The sequence below is a fragment of the Aedes aegypti genome, chromosome 3, assembly GCF_002204515.2.
Source record: "Aedes aegypti strain LVP_AGWG chromosome 3, AaegL5.0 Primary Assembly, whole genome shotgun sequence".
NCBI classification, from domain to species: domain Eukaryota; kingdom Metazoa; phylum Arthropoda; class Insecta; order Diptera; family Culicidae; genus Aedes; species Aedes aegypti.
The window spans coordinates 174,228,285-174,251,059 of NC_035109.1; the positions used below are offsets into that span (position 1 = coordinate 174,228,285).

At 37.0% G+C, this 22,775-nt stretch overlaps 1 protein-coding gene across 2 annotated transcripts in view; it reads left to right on the forward strand.

Moving 5' to 3' along the window:
* Positions 1 to 22,775, forward strand: part of LOC5567150 (serine proteinase stubble) — a 544,997-nt gene that overhangs the window by 907 nt on the left and 521,315 nt on the right. For both annotated transcript variants that reach the window (XM_021853116.1, XM_021853117.1), the window contains exon 2: positions 22,030 to 22,564. The gene's annotated coding sequence lies outside the window, so the exon portion shown is untranslated. The remainder of the gene's footprint in view (positions 1 to 22,029; positions 22,565 to 22,775) is intronic.

Here is a 22,775-nt window from a genome sequence, read left to right on the forward strand (position 1 = left end):
TGTTGACATGACATGCCCATTATTTTTTTAAATCACTCGGTTTTCAATATTCAATGTTTGTTCTCTATTGTGGTATATTTATTTCGATTTTTGGTTTGATCATGTTCATTTAGCATCCATTATTGAAAGGCTGGTTAAGTTAATATACAAATATTTTAAATTTATGTAAGTATGTTCTGCCAAATAGTTTTATTAGTTAATAGTTGATGTGGGCCATCATTCTATTCAAAATTACCTAATGACGGGAAGTATGCTGATTGGACGACCGCTAGAAGCTTCTGCAGTATTTTTGTCCGGTTCTACAATTGGTATAACCTTGGCATTTTTTACATTTGTCCGGAAAATATGCCATTCGAAAACATTTATTAGAATGATAAGCTATGCTTTGGAAATTTCTTGATGAGGATAAAAAACTCCATCATCGCCAAAAACTATCATATTTTTGAACTTTTTATTGAATGTCAGAACTTTATTTTCTTCCAAAGCAGTCCCCCATTTTTAGATTTTTTTCAATTAGGTAGTAATAATTTGTTTTCCTCTTTCAATGCTGGGATTGGCTTCAGAGGTTTTTGTTTTCAATATTTTAGATAATTTCCAAAAGGGATTAGAGCCAGGGCCCAGATAAGAGTTTAATTTTCAAATGTTTGTTTCTTAATAGAGTAATACGTTTTTTAATTTCGTTTAGCTGATCCTGCCTTATTATTTTCATAGCAGGATCGCGAGTGCGTAAAAATTGCATTCTCCTCGTTTTTAGGACGTATCAAGAGTGTAAGATTATCGTCAATAATCAAGGATTCGAATTTTACTACACATTTTGGTATGACAATGGCCCTTGCTTCAACAATGGAGTTCGTTATAGTTTCGAGAACTTTGTCAATATCAAGTTTGTATGAATAACCAGTTGGCTACAAAGATAATTAGAGTCGGTTCAGACCAAATCAATCGTAGAAGGGTTTATAGAAGAGGAAAAACACGTAGGGCTAGCAGGGTATTGAATTGAGAAATATCCTGAAGAGCACTCATCAATAAAAATTATGCCGTTGGAATTGCTTTGCGAATAATTCCATGAGCGTTGTTTGACATTAAAGTCACCAATGACAATTTTTTTTCGACTAATTGCGAGTCAATTTCCGCAAGTCAGTTTGAAGCAAATTAACTTGCTGAACAGAGCATTAAAAAGGCAAATAGGCATCTATGAAAGTATATTTACCATGCTTTGATTTAACAAAAACAGTTTCACAAACTTTAGTTTCAAATGACGAAAAAAAAAAAAATGATTTATACGCCTATGGACGATTATAGCAACTCTCCCACATGCTCCATTCTGTCAATCCTTACGATAAACAAAAAAGTGTGGAACACTTTTGAGTTTGGATCCAGGTTTCAAATAAATTTCAGTAATAACTGCTATATGTATGTGATTAGCTGTTAGAAAATTAATTAGCTCTTTCTTTTTACCATTCAAAGAACAACCATTCCAATTCAAAATATTGAAATACTATTTTGATCCATTAGAGAAACGTAGTCCAATAACCGTTTGACTAGTACATTGTACACCAACTTAGACTGCTTCAGTCATAGTGGTGGTTTTTGACCGTACATTGAACTTATTTTGGAAAATTGTATCCCCATCCCGACTAACTCAAATAATCACACTTATTGACCCACCTCCTCCAGATTCGTTATAACGTACACGAGATGTGCCCGACTTTAGTTCTCTGGCGCCATGCCATTTTTTTCCTGCGCCTCAGAACAATTTCGGAACGTGTGAAACCAAGCATGATAATTGATCGATTTTCCGATATTTTCATATCAACTTCTATTTGTACGGATGTAGAGCACAAATTTGTTTCGTAACATTATTTTTTGGCGTTCATTCTTCTGGCTTGCTTGGTAGCAGCACCCTATAATTTGGGTACATTAGCAGTGGCAATTGATAAAAATTGCAGCAAAGAATTGTAAAAGCAAAAAGCCATTTGTGGTCAGCGAAGATTTGAATCGAGAAGAGCGGCGGCTTCACAGAGAGCGTGGGTAAACGGAACATTTTTTTTGGGTGCCGGACTTTTCGACTTTGGGGTTTCGATTATGGGCCAGAAAAAATGTGATTGAAACACAGGCTGTTGAACTCATCGGCTGCGTTGATATAGACTGATGTTACTGAAGGAATGCCAATGAAAAACATTTATTGTAAATCGACTTTTGATACAATTTTTGTGTTCAATGAGCACTTCCACAGTTATCCACAGTTAGCTTTCTTTGACAAAGTTGCCATTTTCGCATTCGTATATCGTGTGGCAAGTACGATGATACTCTATGTCCAGGGAAGTCAAGGAAATGTCCACTACGAGAAGATCCTGGACCGACCGGGAATCAAAGCCAGACATCTTCAGCATGGCTTTGCTTTGTAGCTGCGGACTCTAACCACTCGGCTAAGGAAGGCTCCACATAAATATTAAATAAAGGGTCTTTCCCACACCATATTTTTTTGCTAATAATGTCAAAACATATATTTTTCGAATAACTTGAGCATCTATCAAATATGCAAAAACTTGTGCCTAGTGAATAAAAGTAGAGCTCAATATGTTATGCTTAACAATTCGGATTAACACACGGAATTACGTTTTATTCCGTGTTTGAAAACATCAAGAAGATATGTTTGACATTATGTTTCTATAGGGACACAGACTGTTTTGTTTATAAGAGCTTTTTCACAAGTACACATGAATAGTTTTTTTTTCAAGTTGTATACTATGAATTCTGACGCTTTTAGCCAGAAATTTAGAAGTTGATTCCATTTTGATTGTGTGCTCTGATCCTTTTCCCCAAAACGGAGGTAACAACAAAACTGTCTTCTACTAAAAGCACTTAAATTTTTACATCATCATATAACACTCAGAAACACACAGATTTTTTTTATCAATTCTTCATCATTCAAAACTGTTTTTGAACATTTTTTTAAATAAAGTGCCTTACCGATTTTGACAACAAGGCATGATTTTTTACCAAAATCGGAAATTATCAAAGGCTTATGTTTTTCATCATTTAATCTCTAAAAGTGTCAAAAATGCATGGCAACCTTTACGAATGATGTGGACAATGTCTAAGAGCCTTCTTCAATTCAGATTTGACCCAAAAGCATACACATCATGCATTATATTCGCCATCTGAAAAGCTTTCTTGTTTTACACAGTACAAGCGGGATATTACTTTCAGTAGTCATTTGCGATTTTTCTTGAGTGCAAATGTGCAACTTTACAGCAAGACCATTTTGAAAGTAGCACATCTCGAATACTGAATCTTTTCGAGTGGGTTTATTTTTGGGATTTTCTGAGTGCAGTTTTTGTTATCACACGTTTTATGTAGTGAACAAGGTTCTAAGTTGAAAAAGTGGAAATTCTTATAAATTGCTATGCTAAAATCAATGTTATCACAATTAAAATGTGATGCCAGGAATGAATAGAAAAAGGAAAGATGAGAGATGCCCAGCAATTATTTACAGTAACGCCCGTAAAAAAACTGCACTCTTTTTTTGGATCATGGCACTTTTCCAATACTTTTGATCGAGACCACCAGGCACCCAAAAATAGACGAGATCTCATATTCGGGAAATATTTTGCTGAGAGTAGCAATCCCTTGAAAAAAAATCATGTTACAGCAGTAATTTGTTCTGGAATTGTTGAAGCAACATGAGGAGTAATTTTCTAATTAAATATTAGTGAAATTTCAAATTTTATTCATTTAATTGAGTTTCTTTTTTTCACAAGAATACTGTTATATTTTTTTAACGAATTGAAGAAACTGCTCGCGGAAGCTCTCTGGAACATATGATTTTTTTCAAGGATTCCACCAATTGATGCTTTTGATGAAAATACAATCGATACAATAGGAATACAATTTTCGATTTTATTTTGGCGGGATTTTCTATAATATCCGTAAGAATGAAAACGGATTGTTGAAAAAATAGGTACCTTAGATTTTGCGAAATCAGTGGGAAAAAATGGTGAAAATCATTACTCTTTTCTTTTGCTTGCATACTAATGTGAGAAATGAAACGTTTATTTTTGATAGCAGTAAAATTTGTTTAGGGATTTTTTAATTGTGGAGGCACCTACAACTGTCTATAGTAAGCATCCAAGTATTCTCATATACCACCTTCCAGCTGTCGCAAGGATGTGATCAGAAAAACTCTTGACTGCTGAAAAAGTGTCAATCTGGTCTAGATTGCTAGAAATGATTTCCAAATGCAACGGGAAGGAGGAAACCACAATTTTTTAAGTATAATTTCTTCAACAACTGTTATTGAAATAGAATAACTAAATACCTAAAATACCTAGAAATCACTCAAAAATTATTCAATATTTTTAGGCTCATCAGACCGCCACATACATATAATCCGATTGATATGTTAAAAAAATACCCCGGGACAGGCCTTCTATATTCAATCGACTGGTGCTCCGAAACAAACAAGTTTAATCAAATGCGGTTTTCACTACGAACAAAGGGATGAGTTAGACTTCATGAGGGTGGGGTTTTCAAACAGGAAGGTCTGGATATGTTTTTCAACCGGATATAAGTGGTTCCTATTCATATTTCTTACATATTTAGCAACGAAATCAATACTCAAATGCCCAAGTGGTTTTGCATATCTAACAATCTTTTTTATCAAAAAAATGGAGTAACAATTCCTGATTCACCGGGGGTGGCCCGGTTGTTCGTTGGTCTCGGTTCCTACCCGAAAAGTACTTCCAGAACCAGGCTTTCGTCTTATGCAAGAAAATTAACCAAATGATGTATTCTTGCAACGGTTCATCACTTGAAGTCCAAAACTGACTAACACCTTCCGTTAAACATTGGTTTTGTAAGAAATGTGGCTAGGGCACATTTATTTCCGGTTGGAAAACATATCCAGACCTGAACATTCGGTTTGAAAACCCCACTCGCAAGAAGTCGAACTCATCCCTTTGGTTGTAATGGTTAATTGAAGTTCGAAGTTATTTGTTTCGGAGCACCAGTCGATTGAAAATAGAAGGTCTGTTCTGGGGCGTAGAAGGTAATGGGAAGGATTATGAGGCGCTCACACGATCAACACATAGAGTAAATCGGCAAAATTTCTTTTTAAAGGGATTGAGGCTTTTTTACACGTATATATGATTACATATCTTAAATATCCACGGAAAAATGATGTTGCACATTTTAGATCTTTGAGAAGTATGAAAAACCAATAAATATTTCAAAAATATCGAAAATCAGCTTTTTAGAGTAAAATTTCGCATCCGATAAGCAAGCCTCGTTGTAAATTACTATTGTACTTATTACACAAACTTTTACCGGAAGACGACTGCTAATGGACCCTGTTAAGCTTAGCAAGTGGTGGAATTTCTTTTGGACCATTTCTACAACGCTGTGGAACGTTTTTCTGTGGAAGGGGCATATTGCACGGTTTGTTTTGAAACGTCAATATTTAGGCCTTTTTACAAAAAACCTCTTGTACTCTTTTGAGAAGCTATTTGGTAAGAGAAAGTTGCATGCAGAACATGACCAACTAACAACATAACACCTTGACATCAAAAATGATAGAAATAATGCATTTGCTACTACGATAGAGTGGTTTTTCCTTAAGGGGGGCGTATTACACCTGTTTACCCCAACAGAAATACACAAAAGGTATCGACGTCAAAGGCAACTATCGGTTAATAACTATTCAATTTGTCATAATTGAAATACTTAGGTGGGTTGTGGACTGTTGGAATACGTCCCAATGTTTTCTAAATTTCTTAAAAATAGGAGCTTTTTATTGTTATTGTTTTCTAATTAACTCATATATAATATACTCTTCATTAAACAATGTTAAAAACACGATTTGATTGGAATAAACCGATCTCATTTTCAATGAAAAAAAAAACGAAAATACGAGCAAACATGGGTCAAAAATTAGAACTTTCGTCGATGCTGTGACCCCTTTGAGGATCAACAAAAATCTCGAAGGCCCCTAAACAATAATGCTCTTCACTCACACTTAAATCAGAATGTCGATCTCAGCTGTGAAAATCTCGGTTAAAGTTTATTTGCTGATATCTCAGCAAAAGTGACGTTTGATGTCAGCGGCACCCACAAGTGCTGCTATAAACAAACTTGATTTTTTGATGACATATCACCTAAACCTCACTTGTTGCACAGCCGAGCGTGCGGATCTCGGTAAAAGAATGAAAATTAGCCGAGCTCAACTGAGCAAATTTCCGTTGAAGTTCATTTGCTGACATCTCAGCAAAAGTGATGATTGTTGTCAGCGGCACCTAAATGTACTGCTATAAACAAACATGATTTTCGCTGACATTTCAAATCAAATTCAGTTGCAGAACGCTCGGTTGTGCAGATCTCGGTAAGAGAATGAAAATTAGCTGTGCTCAACTGAATGTGTTGAAGTCAATGTTTATGAAAACCTGTCAAAAGTCTACCGATAATTTAACAAATATACTGGCCAGGTATAGCATAAATCAAATTTGATATAATAGGTAATGCAAGAATTGGAGGAGTTTTTTAAGAATTAAACGAGTCTACCAAGGAACGTTTTTAGAACGCCTGTCTACTTGGGAGCAATTCTTCAAGATATTCTAAGAAGAAGGGTTCCGAATTTTCGTATCGATGATGCGAAATCTACGGTTTTTCGAGCGATAGGAGAATTCTTTTCCACTTCTTCACGCGAACATCATGTTTCGCTCACACTCCCCTAGAGTTTCACGCGTTAAGTATTATAAGGGCGTATCTGTAGCAGAGTTGGGAAAAGTTCTGAAATTCACTCTACAGTAGGCAAGCGTAGCAAATCACAGTCAGCGGAGCCAGTGAAACTCACGCCTATTGCTGCTGTAGGCAAAATGCCTTGAAAATAGCAAAACACCCGTTGCTAAGGGCAACCCAAAACTATTGTAGAAAAATGTTCTATTTCCCGCTGCATTTCCCGCATTTACAGCCTTCAATAGATACTTGTTACTTGACTCAAGATTACTTGATGAGATTCACAATTTTGAACTACTGTATTAGAAGAGCCACGTGATTTTCGAAAAAATTCAAGCCTATTACTATTTATTACAGTTAACTCTCCCTTTCTCGATATTCCGCATCTCGATATCGAGTTAGAGAACTATAGTAAAAGTTGGTTTTCATGGCTAACTCGATGGTCCCTTGAATCGCAGTTGCACTGGTTTTGTGTTCTGTAACTCGATACCTCCCTAACTCGATGGTCCCTTCAATATCGAGTTAGGGAGAGTTAATTGTACCATTCCCAGCCCTGATTTGTAGTGATCGATTTTTCTTCATTGATGTTCTTTTAGCTGTTTTCTTTTAGCTTATTGCTTCATTAGAACTTGCATCGTCCCTCGCCACACTGCATCGGAAAATGTTATGGAAAAGCTTTGGATTTCGTATACCGATCGAAAAATAAAATCGACGAAAAGAAATCGATCATTGCAGATACGCCTGATACTAAACGCGAAAATATTTCTTTTCTACTTCATCATATTGTATGCTCACCAACTGCTCCCGAGTATTATCCTTATGCAAGGATGGAAATCTAGTGATCATGATAAAACAAATGATGCATCGTGGTTGTTCTTTATCATGCGATCATAGCAACAACGATAAACCCTTAGTCGTCAAGCCATCACAACAAACTTCGCTCCGCGAAAAATGAATCGCTCGGTATGTGTGCTAACGATCAACTGTTCGCAAACCGAATTAATAAATTTTGGAAGATTTCTACGCTTTCACTCGGTGATATGACTTCTGGCATATAATTTTTGATCCCAAAGTCAATCGTGCATAGAATGTGAGAAAGTTTATCCGTGAATTTTAAAATGATTCGCATTAATCGCAACTTGTTACAATATCCGACAAACCCTTTGTCCTACGACAAACAGTTTATCGGATGCTCGCTATATCTATGATTAGCGCGCGTGGTGAGGTGTTGAAATTAGCGTTGGGCAAATTTGACCAGAACATCGATGTTACTGAATCGATTCAAATTCCATACATCGAATCGATTCACCGATAAAATCGAATAATTTGAATCGATGTTTTTGAATCGATTCGAATGTCAAGCTCATGCGAAAATTAAGAAAAACAAGCTTTCAAAATAAGACCAAATGAAATTGCATATAATTGTTAAAATCCTCCGATTGAATGACGAGTGAAATTCAAAATTATATATTAAACACTTCAAGACTGATTCAAAACTATGTCAACTCATTGAAAAGTTCTAAGCAATTACATCATTTTGAATCGAAACAAATAATCGAATAAAGAAAATCGATTCACTCGATTTTGAGTGCTCCAAACATCGATTCAAAAAATCGATTAATCGGAACAAAAAAATCGATTTTCGGAACATCGATTCAAAATCGCCCATCGCTAGTTGAAATCATGTTGCTGCTAGACCGATGGCCCTCTTGGACCGTTCAAATACCGTGTTGTTTGTCGTTAGAGCTGATTTTTTTCCATCCTTGTCCTTATGTGGATGAACTAAAACTGATGCCGACGACGGGATTTGAATCTAAAACTTGTTAAAAACAACCGCGATGCGTGCACGCTAACCATGCTACTACATCAACTTCACGAAAGTAGTGGTTAATTTGTGCTTAAAAGTAACTGCGTCTTGTGGCGATGGATACAGGAAAAGTTCTCCATGGAGAGGAGAAAGAAAAAATAATCTTCTCACAGCTATGGACCTATGCACGGGTTCAATATTTGACATTTTAGCGGTGCCCTGTTATTTATGTAACCACGGAAACCAGTGAATTCGGCACCACTCAAATGTCAAATTAGTGAACTCGTGCATTGGTCCATTGACGTTTGCGATTATCTATTTTCGCTTTGTTTTGTTGACGAATAATTTCACAAGGCAGCTTTCGCTGAAAAATGTTGTGGGAGAAAAATCCATTATCGTACGAGTGAGTGAACTTTGCTAAGAAGTTAATGGAAGATTTCCTCGATGTATCCTTCAACGATTTCACCACAAAACCGAGAAGGTCTCGACAAACAAAAATACAAGATATTGTCAGGTATCCACCACGGATAATTTCCGGAAGCTACCAATTATTGGCGTAGCGAATTCGTCCAGGAACTTTCCGAAAACCTTGTCAAATATCCGTTAAGAACCTTTGCAGATATCAACCAGAGATCACTATGACGTATATCAGTCGAAAATCTTCCCAAAAATATTTATGAGTCGAGAGGAAAAAGGCAAGAATTTTATTTTATATTCAATTCTGCTAATATTTGCCAGGATTCTGTTGCTAGTGATAATTATTATTTTCTCTTACAGAACAAGAGCTAGGTAATAGATTTCTCACATTTATTAATTAATCAAGAAAAAACGAAACTTATTCTCAATGGCTTCGCGGACACCCTGAGAAGTTGTCACGGCCCCCTAGAAATTGATGGACCACCGGTTGGGAAGCCCTGATCTTGTGGTAATGCGTTCGGCTACACAGCGAAGCCATGCCAAGGTGTTGACATTTGATAGGTACGATGATACTTTAGGTCCAGGAAAGTCAAAGTAATTTCTATTAAGAAAAAGTCCTGTATTGAACTAAGACACCTTCAGCATGAATTCGATTCATAGCTGAAGACTATCCCACTAGGATAAGGAAGGCCCCAACACGGTGCATAACTGTGGGGTTAATGTACTTTTTTAGTTCAATTAATGTTTTTCATTAAGCAAAAAATCAGCCAAACCAGAAAAGACACGAACAACGATGGGAAAAAAATAATAAATTCTTTTCGGAGCCGGATGCAAATGAACCTGCTCGTGTTTGAGCCGTAATTTGAAAGTTTATACAAATTATTCCTCATTGCTGCCAGTCATTCCACTCTCAACCCTATCCATATATATAATTCCGCCATAGCTTTTCCAGCAAACAATCAATTTTCGACTGTTGAGTGATGTAATGGTTCCATCTGGTTTTCTCTGATAGATAAATGCCGATCGATTCAGTAATTAAACAAAATGCGTGGATTGGCCCCACACAACAAGAGTGAGAGCTAAGAACCACAACTCTTTCCTCGAGGCCCATGACGTCAACCATCAGTTGAAAAACCTCCAATTAGCCTTGACCCATCTTCGCGAAGAAGTGCACCGACTGTGCAGATGGTGCTGCCTGGTGTAAGGCTCTTGACCCTTTCAGTTTGCTGTTTGGATCGTGAGTAGCTAATTAATCGATTTACAGTTTGCAATAAAATACTCTCCAGAGTGGCTTAATGGTGATTGATTCGGGTTGTACTGAACTCCTCCGAACAGATGTTTGCTTGTATAATGAGGTTGAGAGTTCAATCATTGGCGGTGAATGCGATTCTGATGGGCGTAGATGTCCTTGGCGTTATTAAAGTATTAACGTTGACAACGAGTTATTAACCCGTAAATACCCAGGACGATTTGCTAAGAATGCTAGATATCTTCATGATTTTATAAAATTCTGGGTATTTACGGGTTAACCAGTGCAGTGATGATGAGCTCGGGAAAGATGATGGTCTCAACCGTCCTCATCGCGCTCGACGGCATCTATCAAGTTGACAACCGGGAGAAACGAACGAAACAAATGATTTCCCGTCGTCTTGGTCGTCCAGAGAGAACACCGGTTCTCCCGACACACGTTGTTACGCAAACGTGCAAAAGACCGCCCGCCCGACTGGCCGGCCAATCATTGGAGCAAGGGCGAGAGCAAAGCATCTTGCTAACTGCACATCCAGTTTCACAGAATGTGCGATTCGGCATGTGTCGTTCTGGATCCAGCGTCAACCGGGTCCCAGTTGAGGCTAACGGGTCCCATGGATTTCCACATCACACCCGGGGTATGGAGTGATGAAGCGTGGCGTCCACTCCACTTCGTAAATGGGTGTCTTAAACTAATACTATTTCTCCCACCGTTTGGTTAAGTTTGCCAGGGGTGGCCAGAGTATGACAAAAGTGGACAAATTAAAAATATGCCGCAATTGAGTTTCGCATAGCATTGCTTTGATTTGAATATATTTACTTCATCAATCTATTATATCTATAGAATTATTTTGATAAGGTGCCCAAATTGCCTGATAACAATTTGTAGCAAATTTTAACACAATATTTTTGAATAAACTGAATGTGAACGAATGTAGTGTAGACCAATGATGTGTACTTAGCTATAAATTACGACTCCTTAAACTAGGCAATTCAAACTGTACAAGTTTGATGACTTTACAAGATTTGTCCAAATTATATTAGAAAAAAAAAATGATGTTAGAAAAGAAAATACCCAAGATTTTTTTAAGAACTGTTGGAGCTCATAAAAACAAAATAAAAAAAAAACGAACTGAAATTTTCTGTTCCAGGAGGAGAACAAAATTTTCGTTAAGTTTCCAAATCAATAACAAAACGAGGGGGCTTCCTTAGCCGAATGCTTAGAGTCCGCGGCTACAAAACAAACCCATGCTTTTGTCTGTGTTCGATTCCTGGTCGGTCCAGGATCTTTTCGATATGGAAATTTCCTTGACTTTCGTGGGCATAGAGTATAATCGTACCTGCCACACGATATACGAATGCGAAAATGGCAACTTTGGCAAAGAAAGCTCTCAGTTAATAACTGTGGAAGTGCTCATAAGAACACTAAGCTGAGAAGCGGGCTCTGTCCCAGTGAGAAGAAGAAGAAGAACAAAACGAGTATTTCTTAAAGATGTTTTGAACTCTCTTTGCAATTTTGAGACAATTTTTAAAGGGTTGAACTTATAATGCAATTAGAGAATTAGATTAAGCAGTGTATTCTGACCACCATGCTGTTCGTATTTATTTTGGATACTTACTTTTTATATTGTCGCAAAGTTTCAAAAAGGTGTGAAGTACTGTTCAAACAGCGTTGTTTTTTTCTTGAAGGTTCCTTCATTAGAGTTTTCAAGAACCCTGAATCAAAATCTGGTTGGATTCCTTGCCACAATTGCCGAATGATATTATCGTGGTATAGTGGATAATCCTCACAAGTTTTCATGAGAAACTTATTGTATTTTTTTTTGTAGGTTCTATGAAGGCATACCGGGATCCTTAAAAATAATGGTAGGTTTAAACAAAAAATTTCCCAAACAGACTTTTGTTTTTGTTCCACATAGAGTTTTGTAATCAACTAAAATACTTCAAAATTTATTTTGGAATAAAATATTACTATTCCTGACACAAGTCAATACACTAACATTTAGTGCAGTGGTTCCCAACTGGTGGTTCGCGGATCTCTAGGGGGCCGTGCCGACACAGGGGTCCGCGGAACTACACAAGAAAAATAAAATTTTAGTTGATTACCAAATTTGAGTTCTCTAGCTTCTTCATAGTTTATGGAAACTATTTTTTTTCAAACTCACAAATTTACGGCCGAAACGTCATGTATAATCTATATCTAGTGTGTGTTATCATCAACGAAAATTGCCGATAATCGATATAAAGTCTATTATTTTCAATTACGCTCTGCCAAAGAAGGCTTTATCGTAGAAGCATTTCGCCTAAGGTACCTCTTTTCAAGTTTTCCGGGCAAAATCTCTAACGTAATCCTTATTAAAACCATGATTAGAATTATTTGAATGGTTGCGTTTTGCCGAGATCCTTGAAACTCTTGGGAGTTCCATGGCGGACTAATGTTTGGAATCTAGATATTGTCTCCACATATTATTAACAAGCGTTGTTCAAAGTATTGGCGGATTGCTCTTGATTTTTAAGACTCTTCTTGAATAACTTTTCAGACTCTCAGTGAATTCTTGGTCACATCTTTTTATAATTTATTTGTGGATTTTTTAAATCATCCCTATCGAACGTCTGTAGTAGTCTTTATTAAATTCTCGACAGATTGCACACCAAATTTTTAACATAATCATTAATTGATTGTTTAGTGAAATCAATTTTCTAGTGAAATCACTTCTAAATCAATTTTCTGATGACTAGTGAAATCTTTCATTTATTATTGGAGAAATTTAACGAACCCTGGTATGATATTTAGGTAACTTCCATAGTTTTTGGCCTTCTGGATGCCTATGAGGCACACCGGGCAAGATAAAACGGCTGAGGTAAAATCACAGACAAACAGACGTAACACTTAGAACAAATCTTAATCAAAATCATAGTCACGAAGACATGTACGCTTAATGCTATAATCGGTGTGTTTGGCCGACGGGCCAACAGATGGCGGTAGTGTGTAAACGTCAAACACGAACAAAAAAGATACGAGCGCTGCGGGTGGCGGATCGGCCTACTACCATATTTTTGAATCGACCGTTAAAAAGGTGGTCGATGGACAACGATGAGAGTGTGACGTCTGTTTGTCTGTGGTAAAATGAAATGGCAAGGTATCGTAGTGAAATTTGATAATGGTGAAAATTGTATTCCAGTGACATAAAGTTAAAAGATCAAACGAACTTTTAGGAAAGGAAAATCTGCTGAAATATATTGTCTCCATATTCAAAACTTTACATTTCACCTTGCCTCGGTGTACCTAACAATTTTTACAAAGTCAATATTTGAAAGAGGCAACCTTTTGGTATTATGTCTATTCAATTCGTTTGCCTATTTGTTTTTACCTGTTTGGAATTTGAGAAAATCCTTCATATTCTGGTACTTTCTATCAGGAAAGCTTTTACAGACACCTTTTTCTAGAAGCCACGAGACGGTTCTAGAAACTTAATGGGGGTCCTAACTCTAGAAAAGTTAGGAACCACTGATTTAGTGCAAATGTAAACATTCTCAAAGCTTTCGTTGAAGGGTTTCATTGTACTTCGTCGTTGCTATTATTCGTCGTATCAAACTTAAAATGTGCCACTACGGCGGATATTCAAACTTACATGCAACATAGATTCATTTTCCAAGTTTAATTTTGTGAAAGCTATTACACTTGTTCACCAAAAATGCACTCAAACTACTGTATTTCGTTGAATAACTTCAGTTTAATTATTCATATTTTTCACTGAAATCGCATACACGAACACGATTTGACAGAATTAGCGATCGACTGAGCCACACCGCTTCACGATACAAGTTTCTTCCCGCCATCCTATGTGACTTACTTCGCCGGACACTAATTTTCACTATGGGAAACCTTCGTACTTCTTCACTGTAGGATTTCATTCCAATCACACGCCGTAAAGCTCCTATAATTCACGAAATTTTATGATTTTTTCCCAACGACCGCGTATAATTGAGAATATAAAAAAGTTCAATGCGTCGTACTGAGAAAAAAGCTTGGGCGCATCAATGTGTGCGCGATGCCAGGCGTAGAAAACGGTTCCTTTGATTGTGTTGCTCTCGCTGCACTGTGAACAGCTGTCATGATTGTTCGGTCAAAAGGAATTGTGTTCATATGTTTGGGCTGAATTTTGATGGCGAACTATGAATTATAAAGGAAATTAATATATTTTATTATGCTGAAGGAATGCAGGGAGATGCTCGTAGATCTATATGTTTTAGTAAAACATTTTATTATAGCGTTGTGTTTTGACCACTCACCATATCACAGTTAGCCGTTAGCTGTGAGACGAATCTGAAAAATAATTGCGACATAAATGAAAACGATAAGAGAAAACTATACGATAAATATAGAAAGTAATAATTTTATTGCATCATTCCCAATAAACGATCAATATATATCTTATTGTACAATGCGAAAGCCGTTTTGAGACAGAATTGTTTGGCATCGGTTTGTATCAGCATCATTCACTGCAATACTTGGAAAATTACAGGTTCTGATTGAATGCTACTCTACTATTTTCAAGCTGTGTTGGCAACTATTTTGCAGCATACCGACTGCTATAGAACAAGTAGCTGTATAACATTATTCGGAAGATGCTTTTTAAATTATATAACACCTATTGTATATTTTTTATACTCTCAATTATTAATATACGTTCAAATTTTAATGTTTTCAGGGTTCTGGACAAACATTTGAAAATGGCACATTGACATTGGTAAACATTGGCTTTGCAAGACGCTGTTGAGCCCCATTAAACTCGAACACGCTCACCAATATCTCTAGCCGGAAGAGCAAACATTGATCTTCCTGATAGTGGTGTTATTTTGCGTTGGCGGGCTAAAAATGGCTCAACAGCAACGTTTTTGAAAATGGCTCAACACCTCTTAGGCCCTTTTCTAATTGTCGTCCAAAATTAAAGTACGAGTCACAACTTGAGACCGAACTCATGATCTTTGTATCCAGAGGTCTAGACACTGTCTTCGCTGCCATCACAGTATATATCGAAGGCGAAGAAAAAACGTCGTTCATTTCATATGTTATAATGACTTCATAAATGTTACAACCATGCTTACACCACTTTTTCCAAGGGACTGGCAGCACTATACCAACCAATACGATGTTGCCGTAGCCAGCATTAGAAGGCTCAAGCCAAAAGTCCAAGCTAACAGCCAGCCTCAATGCACAGTGTTGAGCAGTTTTGATGGTGGCTACAACATCAGCACAATCTGACAATCGCTTGACTTTATCAGACTGTAGTGCTTGAAACGTCAAATGTGATGTTTACATTCCACATGATGTGTACAGAGTCTATATAGAGAGAGTTGCGCGAAAAAACTTCTTTGAATAATTGTTCTTCTTCGTGTTCGAAAATAGCTCCTATCTGTTTTGCTGGACTGCACGATAGGTACCGTTTTGATTCATATTACGGACACTTAAGGCTTCAATGCAGTACACCTAATCGAAACACATATAAATTGAATCGTTGTTTATGAAACTTTAGCGTAATCAGGCCTTGCAAACACTTAAATTTCGAATGGTGGGTGAAGATTTGGATTGCACATCTTAAATTCATTTTATTAAATATAAATGTTCGGCCTCTTCATGGTTTTTATTCCGGACACAACCACACTTTTGCTTCATATTCCGGACACTTTGAGTCGAATTCCGGAAAGCTCTTGAAAAACACAATTAAAATAGTCAAATCAATTTTTGAACAAACTAATCCGTTAAAAGAACGTCAAGCATGGTAAATTTTCATGGATTGCTATGTAAAATATTTATTAAAATCATCTTTGAAATTGAGAACTTTTTGACGGCACATTTTGAAACATTTCGAATGAAATCTTTCCCATACAAAGTAGAGTGTCCGGAATTTGAAGCTGTCCGGGATTCGAATCAAAACGGTAGACGCTTTGACAGTTCAATAGGTAGAATTGGTTTCACTCTTCGCGCAACTCTTCATTCATAGACTCTGGATGTGTACAAGGGGCTCAAAATGTTCCAACACAACTTTTCATCGTTATCTAGGTGCGCACCATTGTGCATTCTGTGTATTGGGGTCAGCTTTAGCCTCGTATGTGGGCTAACAGACGCGAATGATGTCGACTTGCTGTCATTTGTTGTTTGTTTACCGCGCACAATGAGAGAGTACTGCGATGTCGTAGTAAAGTTGTCTGCGAGAGGTGAGTGACACAGTTACACATTCCGGCGGTTGAAACCCCAAGTGGTGAAGCGGAATTTCATTAATACCACCATCCGTTCTGGGTACCGGGGGACGGGCTTGGCCAAGGACCGTGTGAGATCCAGGCAGCCGCTTCGGCGAGGACGCCAGCAGCCATCAAGTGCATCGAAAAATGAATCGCTTGATCCGGAAGACCGCTGCTGACCTGGATGTGTCGATCGGGACTGCTCACACCATCAGGACCTGGAATACAAGCCGCACAAGAAACGCAAGGTTAACGGAGTAACGGAGGTTACATCGTAAAAGAGGCTGGACAGAGCCAAACTAATCCTTTCGCGGCAGGCAGTTCAGGAGTTCCTGTTTTCTTATGAGAAACTCTTTGTCTTGCAACATCCGCACAATGTCCAAAATGATCGGCTGTGGGTGCCGACGTTCGTCATCCCCCGTTCCTCATAAACATCCCACGGTTCCGAAGGACTGCGTCGGTGATGGCTTGGGGGGCCGTATCCAGGCGTGGGAAGCTGCCACTGGTGTTTATCGAGATAAACGGGAAAATCATCGCAATGTGTTATAAGACCGAGATTCTGGAGAAAGTTGTGGTCCCAGCACTTCGTCTTTCAACAGGACTGTGCACCGGCCCACAATATCGCCCAAGCGTGGTGTCGAGAGAATTTGACTGATATTCTCTAAAGTGGTTATCACGCCCAATGGTATGTTTGCCCTAGTGTAGATGTAGTTGTGAACCTTAGAGGAAAACAATATGCACTCTGTCTTGATAAACACCCAGAATTCGGGTGTAAATTTTTAATATTGGGTAATATTTCCATATGCATTTTGATGAGTCAGGAAAGCGTGTGCAAGTTTCTTTGAGGAAAACAAAAACAAACTGTGTACGACGAGCGTATGCTAGTCTACGTGTGTTCAAATGTCACTAAGCTCTATAAGACTTTGTGCCCTCCCAGTTCCCCGGACCTTAATCCCCTGGACTTTAAAGTATGGTCGTACATGCTGGTCAAGCAGAGCGAACATCATGTCACCACTATGGACCAACATCAAGTGAACACTATGGACCAAGATCTGGGACGAGTTGCATCCAGCTTATATGCCCAAAAGCTCTCTATAAACATTGCTTCAATTGAAATTGACTAAGGAAAAATAAACTTGTATTTTATCTTTTTAACAAATTTTTAAAGTGTATTCGAATTTATTGAACACCCTGTAAATGTGTCACAAGTTGTTATTTTACAGCTTACTGCTTAGTTAGAGCATAAAGCAAATAATCCTTAAAGCGCTAAAAGAGTTGGGTTTCACAGCAAACATTTCTATTAATTCTATACACACTTAGAATAATATGCCAAATATATGGCTTTCGAAAATCGAGATCCGCAAAACCGAGCGCTCGGCAATCATCTCGGTTAAACAGTTCTAACTGTTATTTAATTTAGTTTCATTTATATTTCTGAGTGGCGGCATCTATGAAGCTACTCATAAATCATATACGGTACAGTGGGGGAAGTGTATCAGTGGGGTAAGTGTCAATATAAAGCCTAAATACTTGGATATGTTGAATGTTTTCGCACCATTGCTTCGTTTTAGGTTATATTCTTACGCTCACACTGATACTTTTGCAAAACTGGTACTACACGTACACTAACACAAGCAAACTTGTTAGCTGCAAAAAGTAATTAATTTGAAAATTGTTTTCCATCAATCAAAAATCCATTGTATCTCTGTCTAAAATCAAATTCTATTATTTTTTTTGACACATGGTGAGCATTTCAGTTCTAATTGAATGAATCACTATGAAAAATATGTCATTTTTATGAATAAATACAAATATATTGGACATGGTACACTTACCCCTACTTTTTAGTGGGGTGGGGTAAGTGGATCAAGAATAAGTATCATTTATTGGCAGACTGCTTAGGAGAATTTTAATAAGCTTTAATACCCGCAAATGTTGTTTTCCTTTATTTTGTTCCATTCCCAGCTTGAATTTGTTAAATTGACCATAGAAAATTTGAATTAATCCACCTAAAAGTTTTTTTTAACCTTTCTGGTATAAAAAAAATATAAAAAGAATAATAATTTCAAAATTCACACGAAACTTTTCGTGGTTTATCTAAGCTGAGTTGTAAAAGAGCAGAATATACTAATTTTACAATCGAAAGCATAGTCTCGTACATGATTTGACCATATAAATTGTTCTAGACAGATGATACACATATATTCATAAATAAAACAGAAGGATTTCAGTTTGTTATTCAAAAGTAAATGTTACTAATATTTTTAAACCAAGAGTGCTTTTCGAAAATATCGTTAGGAATAATCCTACAATACTTCTGTATAACTTATGCGTATAAATGGATGAATTTTCTCCAAATTTTTCTAGTTACAATGTTTTTTTTTTGTTCTTATTAGTATGAACTAATATATACATACTTTTTATTATATTTTGATTAAATAAAGATACATTTTAATTTTAAAGTAATAAAATGTAACATTACTAGCACTAATAACAAGTGCGAGGGTAATATCATTCTTAATAAACATAATCATACTACATTTGTTTCGAGAACAGATTTTTTAATGGTGATCCACTTACCCCACCATGGTGCGGCAACTGGATCATTTGGCGCAAATTTTTAAGTCTCTCATTCTCTATACATAACAATCAGAAAAATAAAAATAAATGACGATTTGAAGTATAATAGTCCCTTATTTGTTATCCACAGAAAAAAGTTTGAGTTAAACTATTCACGTTAGCTGTACATAACAATGAAGTTAACTATTGATTTTTCTGTATCCACTTACCCCACGGTACCTTACAGAATTGTTTCTAATCGTCTATCTGGGATTTTTCTATGTATCCCATGTTTGCTTCTCGACAGCTGCTATCGGGTATTAGACATTGAGCACTAAAAATAACACAAAAACAAAAAAAATCATTGAGCTTACTTACTGAAGAATTTGCTTCCTACAACTTCCTTCCGAACGTGATTCATTTCACAAATCTTGTACACAATGTTTTCACTACATTTTTACGTATGGAGAAAAACAAGATGACAAATTGTCAAACAAAATGCTAAGAATATCGGTACACTTAAGTGGAAAACCATATCTGCATTCAATACCACTGAGTTAGGTGAAAACATTGTTAACGTATGTGTTCGGCACACAATGTTGCCGAGCTATGGCTAAAAAATAGAGTTAACCGAGATTTCAGTTTCACGTGTGGCCAAGAGTCCATTACAATTATTTTTTTAGCTGAGTTTTCAGCAAAATGTTCGAAAGCCAAGTTGACTCAGCAATTTCAAATGCCGAGTTCGCGAACAAATTTTAAGTTTGTAGAATTCTTCAGTTTATTCTACTTTCTCTCTATGGTGTTTCTCTAATATTCTCATTGGTCATTTGACTCTTTGCACGGGTAGAAATCAGAATCCAAAATTTTATAATTTATAATTCTGTCAGTCAACCCGATAAAATGCAAAAAAAAAACTAAATTTGCAAGAGCAAGATTCGAACCAAGAACCTTCAGATTGAGAGCCACCTACTTTACCACAGTACCAATCTATCGTAATGAATGATGGGTGATCGATGCGAATGAATTGAAGCAAAGTGCACCGCTTTGTGTTGTCGCTCTGGATGTTACGTTTATGAAGAATCATGATAATGACTCCAGAAACCATGATTTGTCGTCCTGATATCACGACCTTACCAATTTATGAATTTCATGACTTGTAAATCATGGTGTGCGAATCAGATTTTTATCCGTTTTTCCAGAAAACCTCAAGCAAATCGACAGTTGTATTTTTTTCCAAATATAAAATTAGAAGCGATTCCACAAGAAATAGTTGAAAACAATCTTATTGAACTATGGTTCATAGTTATTGTGGAAAATACAGAAATATTTTCGGTTTATTACTCGAAAAAATATGGTTCCCAAAATATGATTTACAAGTCATGAAATGCATAAGTTCCCAGACAACCAGAAATCGCATGAAAGTTCACGTTACAACTCGTTTATTCATACTAATTACATCAAACTCGCTAAACACCGTGGATAAACTCGTCAGATTGATGAGTTTCCTCGCAAAAAACACTTCTTTTCTGAGTTCATTTGTACATTTTCTTTCGTCCCGTACACACGTACAAAGTAAGTCGGATCAATTCGTAGCAGCTGTCAAATCATCATTTGTTATCATAAGTTAAGGTGATTATAGAACGAAGCCACACCTTAAATTTTCAAGAGCACAAGACTTGAGAACCAAACAGCGCTCCGCGTAGAAAATCTATCCCATTGGTCACCACCAGCAAGCAAGCAATTTGATTGGTTTTCAACGCGAACTGTTGTCAGATACTTTCGTCTTGTGCACTTGAAAATTCAAAGTTTGGCTTCGTTTCATAATCACCTTAAGTCGCATAATATTGCAGGTTAGTGCGGTAGAATATTTATACACTCGCATTATATGTTATTATTCATCACATAATATATGCACGCATATCGCCTCCACTTTTGTACGTAGAAGGCCGTTTCGCAACATCTTATAAGTGAAATTTTGCACATATAGAGCCTCCAGGTGATTTCGTTATACGTACATTTTGGTTGTCTGGGTTGTGTCAATGAGCGTAACATCCAGAGTGACACACATAGCAGTGCGCTTTGCTTCACCTCATTCGTATCGATTATCCATAATTCAACACGACGAAGTGGCTGTGTGGTAGAATGTGTGGCTTGCAACCAGAAAGTTCTTGGTTCAAATCTCGTACTGGCATATTTGTTTTTTTATTGAGTTGACTTAGACTGAGTTGGGAGAACTATGAATAGTTCAGAAATGTATGCAAATGAGTTCGAGCATTTGATACTTGATTAAGAGCAATCAGCTTCACAAACATAGCGCTTCGATTGCGTTACGGTAATCTGACTCATGATATCATGAGTCCAAATCATGGTGAAGTTTCATAAGATGAAAACACACTGTAATCATGAGATCAGGAGTCATAATCATGATTTAGGAGTTTTGATTTTTTCTCGTGTAGCAACTATGGCTGTCTAACTAATACAATTCGCAGTTGACGTAAGGACGTGGTCATGAAAATCTGTCATTGCACTATAAAATTTCAAGAGTATAAATTGTGAGAACCAGACAGCCGTTCGTGCTGAAAATATGGTGGATTAGTCTGTCACAGAATTGTGGATGAAAATCGATCAAATTTTTGATAAACACCGTTATTTGATTTTTCTTATTTGTACTATTATAAGTTTGAGATTTGATTTCGATTCATCTTCACCTTAAAAAACTTCAATACATAATAAAAAACACAGAAGTGCTCCAGTTTAGAATGAGAATTGCAATTAGTATTAATTGTGATTTTGAAATGAGCATAAAAATGGTTACATTGACCATTCACTGTATCCTGGGTAATATTAACCAATATGATTTTATTTCTTACATTATGTGCCAATCGAAGTCCGACACTGGATTGCGCGAGATTTGTCACCCCTGATGAGTAGCGTTTGCCAGCTTGAAAAATAGCTTCTTTTTTACCAGACAACCATTAGTTCCGGTACTCATGTCAATTTTTCTTCTCTCTCTTTCTTTACAGTCAAGAATAGGCAGATTTCGTCAAGTGGCAACCGAGACAACCAGCCGCGACTGAAGCATTGTCTGTTTTGCTCTACTGAATGGAGGAGTGCGTGTGAAAGAATTGGGGAAAATAAAACATTAAGACTAACTGAAGAAAAGTGAAACTGCCGATTCGGGTGATATATGTATGGTAAGCTAGCCCAAAAAGAATCCACAAACCGAAATACCCCCAAGTGAGGCCGGGGACTGTGACCAACGACAGATATTCAGAAGATAGAACTGTGAATTCGGTGTTTGGATTATGTCCAGTTGATTTGAATTGGGAGAAATAGAACCCGCGGCAGATACCGCTGATCAGAAAACAAGTTCGTCATCCATAGGTGCGTTGAAATCGATTGTTGGAGGTTTTCTCGTACAAGTCTCGCGTTTCAGCCGACGGCGGTTTCTTATAGCACCTGAAGAACGCAGTGAACGGTTTTTCTTGTGAATACCTACATCGATACAGGGAGAATCAATCAAACCGAGAAAAGCAAAACAACGGACAACTAATTAAGGTAATATCTCTCGTTGCTTTTTTTTATTAACTGTTTTATGTTGCTCCGTGCATGCATTGCATAATGGTTGGGAAGATGTAAAGTTTGGACAAAACTTGTTTCATCGCCTTTATTGAAGAAATATTCAATTTTGATACGCCGTTTTGTGTTTAAATTGTTTCAGAGGCGAAAATTCACATATTATGTAGCATTTTTTAGATGTCCATTTTTT